A 7029-nucleotide genomic window follows, 5' to 3' on the forward strand; every position below is an offset into this window, starting at 1 on the left:
GAGAGCCCTATGCGGGACTCCATCCCAGGCCCCTGGGATCATGACCTGAGCCGAAGGTAGAGGCTTAACCCACTGAGCCACCCAGGCGCCCCTACACAGTATTTTTTAACTGGATTTTCAACTTGTTTGCTATTGGCACATAGGAATATTGCTGGTCTTCTGCATACTGATCCCGTAACCTATAATTTCCTGAATTCTCTTATTAACTTTAATGGTTTGGTTTTCTTAGATTTTCTGTATTGGCAAATAGGATGAAAAATAACTTAGGGGGTTCCCCAGGTGTCTCAGTCAGTTAAGCCTGTGTCTTAAGCCCAAGGCCCTGGGAGCAAGCCCGGCACTGGGCTCCCTGCTCAGCTGGATCCCACTTTTCCCTTTAATGCTCTCCCGGCTTGTGCTCTGGAGTGCACGCTCTCTCCCTCTCTCTGTCAAATAAATAAATAAATAAATAAATTTTTAATTAATAAAAATAAATAAAAGCATTATGGGAAATAAATAAATAGAAGCATTATGGGCCTTGTATGGTTTACCGTGGAAAATTTAATTTTTTATAAAGATTTTATTTATTTACTTGATAAAGAGAGGGGGCAGAGAAAGCACGAAAGGAGCAGGGGAGAGGGCAGAGGAGCACGAAGCTGATGAGGGACCGAATCCCAGGACCCTCAGATCACAACCTGAGCCAAAGGCAGCCATTTCACCGACTGTGGAAAACTTTAAGACAATGATTCCATTTGTTTAATGGACGTATGTTCAAACGGTTTTCAATTTCCTCTTGAGGCAATGCATCAAGTAAAGGATACATTAGGCTAGAAATAAAAGCTGACTCCCTATTAAAAAAACAGCAACAACAACAACAACAACTCACGTTTTCCCCTCACGTGACAAGAAAGCTAGATAAAGACTGTCCAGAGACGACAAAGTCCCTAATGCTGCTATCAGGAAAGTCGGCTCTGACTTTCCATTCCACTACCCTTAGCTTACAGGTCTTCCTCTCGTGCTTGATACCCTTTGGACTCAGAATAGCTGCTTGTATTTCCAGTTTTCACTTTTTTTTAGGTAAGAAAGAAACTGAACCAGGAGGAGGTAACACCCATACCAGAAAATGAAAAGCTTTCATCTTATTGTCCAAAACTGTGTCACATGACTCATCTAGCCACAAAAGGATTTAAGGAAGTATTTGTATTTGGGCACATTACTCCAAACAAAATCAGAGGTAGGTTAATAAAGGAGGAAGAAGGCTGGATTTTGAATTGTTAATTGGCAGTATTTGCTGTACTCACTTTAGATAAGTTATATTATCCTAGGAAATTGTCTATAATACTTAAGTTCCTAAATTCTCTTATCATTTTGAAAAAAAAGAAACCTCTGATATATCTACAGTTTGTCTCCTTTAAAAATTCCTAGCACCATACATTTGTGCCTTTTAAAATTGATTTTTAAATTTATTTATTTATTTGTTTTAGAGAGAGCACACGAGAGAAGGGGCAGAGAGAGGGGGAGAGAGAATCCCAAACAGACCCCAGGCCAAGTGTGGAGCTTGATGCAGGGCTTGATCCCAGGACCCCAAGATCACAACCTGAGCCAAAACCAAGAATCGGACCCCCAACCGACTGTGCTACCCAGCCTCCCCAATTTTTAAAAATTAATTAAAATGTTGCCTATTTTATTGCGGTGCCTGGGCAACACAGTTGGTTGGGCATCTGACTTCAGTTCAGTTTATGATCTCAGGTTCCTGGGATCAAGACCTGCATCTAGCTCCCTGCTGGAGGAGGGGGGACCAGGTTTGTCTCTCTCCCTCTGCCCCTCCCCCTGGCTTGTACTTTCTCTCTCTTTCAAATAAATAAAATCTTAACAAAAAAAAGTTTGTGTACTTTATTAATTTATTAATCTTTTCAGAGAACCAACTTTCACTTTCTTGAGCCTCCCAATTTGATTTCCAGTGCATTCATTTCTGTACTCATTATTAATACTTACTTCCCTCTTTGTATCTGTGTTAGATTTTTTTCCTCTCTTTTTTTTATGTTATTACAAGCAGTCTTTTTATTTTTTATTTTATTTTATTTATTTATTTCAGAGAGAGAGAGCTCGAGCATGAGAAGGGGGAGAGTCAGAGGGAGAAGCTGACTCCCCACTGAGCAGAGAGTCCAATGCAGGACTCTATCCCAGGACTCCAGGATAATGACCTGAGCCGAAGGAAGTCGCTTAACTAACTGAGCCACCCAGGTGCCTCACAAATGGTATTTTTAAAATATCTTTTTCCATTTGTGTCTTTCTGGCATACAGAAATACAAGTGAATTTTTGTAGTTTGACCTCGTATCTAGTTAATCTTACTAAATGCACTTACTGCTTTTGATAGTTTGTAGATTCATTCAGATCTTCAATTGACACAGCCATCCTCTGCAAGTAAATTTTATTTCTTCTTTACCAATCCTCATGCCTTTTCTTTCTTTTGTCTGGAATCACTGCAAGTGGCTACAAGGCTAGGCCCTCCAGTTCAATGTTGAATAGAAGTGGTTAGAGCTAACATCCTTATCTTACTCCCAATCTGAGGAGAAAAAGTATTTAGTTTCTACCTTTGAGTATTATGTGAGCTATGAGTTTTGCAGATGCTCTATCTGGCTTGAGGAAGATGCCTTCTGTTCTTAGTCTGCTAGGCATTTCTATCATCAACTGCTATATCAGATTCTCTCCGTTTGGGTAAGTTGTGTTGGCCATTATGTTATAAACACCCTGAACTAGCCAGCATCATGTTATTTTACATAGGCAGTAACTGTTCGATTTCCCACATGTCAATGAAAAACTTCCTTGTGCACCATTTCCTCTTACAGCCCACACTTTCCCTCTGGATTCAACAAACTTTTTTCCTCCTGTACCTCCTAAAACTTCCTATAATCGTTATCAAAGGCGAGTGATAAGTTCCCACCTTGTTTGGTCTGAAGACATGTTTATTTAGCCCTCATTTTCAAATAACAGCTTACCTGGGTATGGCATTCTGGGTTAAAGTTATTTTCTCTCAGCCCCTTTTGAAATTGTAGTCCATTGTCTTTAGACGTCTCTTGTTTATATTGGGAAGTATACCGCTAGCCTAAATGTTGTTCCTTTTACAGTTTCTGGTGTTATTTTATCTATCTTTGAACACTTTGAACAATGTATAAACATTTCTTTTAAGGTACTCATTATGCTTTATATTATTTAGTCATTTTCCATACTCTAATATTATTTACTTTGTATTATTTAGTCATTTTACCTAACTACTGTAACAAGAACAAGCTACCTGATACTGTAGTAAATGCTGTACATCTTTTCCTATAAAGAGGCCCCATGCTCTCTTACAGAATGGGGAGTGGCACAGAAAGAAAAAGATCAAAATGTCCTATCTGAGTTTAGCAACAGAGACTTGGCTCAAAGGGTACCTGGATATCGATTTGTTGACAATTGGCTAATGTTTAAGAACAAATAACAAATGAGTAAATTATCTCTGCATTGACTCTTCTGTTCACTACTTATTGTTTGGCTTTCAACAGATGGTTGGCATTCTTATTAGGGACTGTTTAAACATCAAAAAGCTATTTGTTAAGCTCAGCAAACTCTTCCTCTGTCAACCTGGGAATTCATCAGTATGCATGTAGATCTGATTCTGAGCGGATTTGTTGGGAAGGGGAGTAGTCCCAACTCTTCCCCAACTATACCGTCTAAGCTGTTCCCGTCACTGAGGTTCATATATGTCAGAGCAATTCCGAAAGAATAGTAAGACAGGGCGCCTGAGTGGCTCAGTAGGTTAAGCCTCTGCCTTTGGCTCAGGTCATGATCTCAGGGTCCTGGGATCGAGCCCTGCATCGGGCTCTCTGCCCAGCAGGAAGCCTGCTTTCCACCCCCCCTACCTGCCTCTCTGCCTACTTGTGATCCCTCTCTCTCTCTGTCAAATAAATAAATGAAATCTTAAAAAAAAAAAAAAAAAGAATAGTAAGACAACCACCTGAAATCTATTTACAAGAGAAACTGAAAAACCTCCAGGGAGTAAACTTATTATCTTAAGCAAAGAGAGGATTAGGTAGCTTGATCTTGAAACAAAGTCTTGGTGTTTAGAGGAGATGAGTAATTTTGAATGTACCATAGTTCCTGAGACGAGGCATTATTCCCAGCTCAGACCACTTTAGGTTCAAAGTTAGGTTCTAAGGAGAGAAAGGACTATAAATAACGAAAAAGACTCTTTATATTAAAACCATCCATGGAGTATTTTGGAACCTTCTGACAACAAAGATGGGTAATCAGCAATGAACACTGTAGAGCTCTGGCACATTACATTCATCACCAGCTCTATCCAGAAGCAGCAGCAACGCTCTACACGCTATACACGGAAGGGATGCCTGGCATGCGTTTAGACATTTTTAAATGGCTAGAAATAGAAAGCCCACAGAATTCTTTCCCAGAATGACGATCAATATGAAAAATGTCATCCAAAGAACTGAAGTCTGGAGGTAACCCTGAAGTTCAATCTAATTTTAAAACAACATATGTCATTTTACTGTCAAACAACACTCTGTACTTACGTTTTCTCAGAGGCTCTCAAATCGTGTTAGGGCGACATCTTTTTTCAGCTTCTCTAAGTACGAGAACAAATAGAAAAACTTAAGTGATTCACTCACCCAGATCTCAAATTAAAGCCCAGACCTCATCCCTCCTACTTTTTTCCCCCCTAGAAGCAGCACTAACCTTCATTCTACCAAGGGGGTGCGGGATGTCACAGCAATGTCACAGGAGGGAGTGGGAGCTGAGAGGGAAAGGCAGGCAGGTGACTCCCAAATACTGAGCTGGGTGCCACCTCTCGCTCTGGCAGACAGCGCGTGAGCGTCTTTCATGGACCAGACAAAGGTCCTGCTAGATGGAGAAGCGCACAGACTCCACGCGGACCAGAGGAAGGACCGGCTCCATGAGGAGCCACGTTATCCCCCCGTAGCTTCCTTCCTACGATTCCGCAGCCAAAAATAACCCAATGGCGAAACGCAGCCCTGCCAAGAACTTCAGGTATCCCTTAAATTTCCTCCTCTTCTTCATGAATTTGTATTATTTATAAGACACTTGACACATGTTTAAACACTTACATAGCTCTTCAGTTTCAGGAAATATGGCTTGTTCAGCTGAGGAGAGAAAAGCATATAATGAGGGAGTTAACAAGGGCTGATATTTTTTTACAACATTCTTTAAAAACTGGAAAACCTCTTTAAACACCGGGAACAGCTTAAACAATTCACTCTAGGCCTGCGGGGCCCATGTGGATGTTTCCCTCCGGGTTCCCTTTCCGGCCACGTTCTCCCCGGTTTCTCCTGCGAACGTGGGCCTGACGCGCTGCCACCTGCGGCCCAGACGCCACACGGCCACCCGCCCACAGCCTTGGGGGAGAGGGCGCGTGGCCTGAGGAGCGCGTGTCACCCCAGCGCCGGAAGGGGCCCGCGCCCTTTGACCCCCGGGCGCGCAGGATGCCGGGAACGGGCGGAAGTCCTCTACCCAGGCCTGTGGCGGCCCGTCGAGGCGTGTCGAGGCCTGTCGCGGCCTGTCGCGGCCTGTCCCGGCCCGGAGGAAGCGGCTGCAAGGCCGCCGGCCGGATGAGGGTGGCCGCCGTGTAAAGCAATTGATGCCCAAGGCGCTCTGTCGCCGCCCCTATCCCGGGGACTCGTCTGCCCGCTGGACGGGACCCACTAGGCCGCTGCCCGTGGCCCACCGCGCCCCCTCCCTCAGCGGCGGACAGGGGGGTCCTTCGGGGAAGAACCCGGGCTGAGACCCTGGGGGCGGCCTGTAGGCCGGCTCTGCGGACTCCGGGCCCTCGTGCCGGTCGTTTTGCGGGAGCGAGGACGACGGAAGCTGCGTTCTTAAATCCCTCGCACTCGGGGGTCCGGGAAGGGCGGAGACCTGCCTCCGGGCCGGACTGGGAGGAAGGAGCGCGAAACGCGGCCGCCCAGCGCGGCCAGAACGGCGCCGGCTGCAGAGCGGCTGGGCGGAGGGAAGCACCTGCCTCCGCCCACCTTGACCCCAGGGCAGTCGCCCAAAGCTCCGGGCTGTCCTCGCGGAGGTCGCTGGAGGGCGAAACCCGGAATCTCGTGGCCTTCGAGTGCTCTCCTGCCGGGGCGGGGGAGGGAGGGCGCTCGGATACCCTTGACCGAGGCCCGCTCCCCAGGGCACTGAGAGTTCGACGCTCCCGAGGAGAGTGTCTCCATGGAGGAATTCCTCCTGCTTCGCTTTCAAACTTGAAAGCCCGGAGGCCGTCGGTTCTGCAAAGAGGAGCGGTCGGGCGCGGGCAAACAAGCAGCTGATGAAAATAATTGTCCTAGCACACACAGCCCTGCGCCCAGGGGCGCGCGTGCACACACACACACACACACACACACGCACAACTTGCCTCCTCTAGCTGCCCAACCTTAGTATTCCGGGCATGCGGTTTTCAACAACTTGCTTGACACAATAACAAAGACATTTAAATGCCAGGACTCAGACTTCACTTTTTAACCTGCTGAGAGGAGCTACTTTCAAAGCTTCCCCACCGCGAATAAACTGACAAAAAATATGGGGTGCACTTATAAATTAAACACCTTACCCTCAAAGCGGCGTGCGTTAATCAGGTTTCTAAGGCAATAGCCATCTCTGTCTTTTCCTATTCACCCAAATAATGCCACAAGAAGGAACCCCTTTACACAAGAGAGAGCCAAAAAAAAAAAAAAGAATTATACCCATTGCTAGTAAAAATCATCCTAAATCAATAGAGCACCACTTGAACTTGAGTTTCCATTGTTTCACTGAATCATCAATGTTTTTAATTAAACAGAGCTACCCTTTCTGTTAAAACATTACATAAAAGGGTTAGGTTTCTACTTTTGTTGAGGCAGCTGGCGTTTGTTGGCTGTTGTGTTTGAGCAACAGACTGTTCAATAGAAGCGAGAAATAGCTCAACGCGCTCTTAATAGACCTATTTCAACAATGTACCTTGAAAAGGAATACATTGTGTTATTGTGTTAGTTTGCTACAAACCTATTAAAAGA

The 7029-nt window shown here is 45.1% G+C and overlaps 1 long non-coding RNA gene across 1 annotated transcript; it reads right to left on the minus strand.

Moving 5' to 3' along the window:
• Window positions 1-4548: 4548 nt before the first annotated feature.
• Window positions 4549-6662, minus strand: LOC116574496. The gene is made up of 3 exons (XR_004279343.1): window positions 6588-6662; window positions 4712-5136; window positions 4549-4601 (listed from the first exon to the last, which is right to left on the minus strand). It is a non-coding gene; the product is annotated as an uncharacterized LOC116574496 (long non-coding RNA).
• Between the last annotated feature and the right edge of the window lie 367 nt (window positions 6663-7029).

Source organism: Mustela erminea, chromosome 15 (genome assembly GCF_009829155.1).
Source record: "Mustela erminea isolate mMusErm1 chromosome 15, mMusErm1.Pri, whole genome shotgun sequence".
Taxonomy (NCBI): Eukaryota; Metazoa; Chordata; class Mammalia; order Carnivora; family Mustelidae; genus Mustela; species Mustela erminea.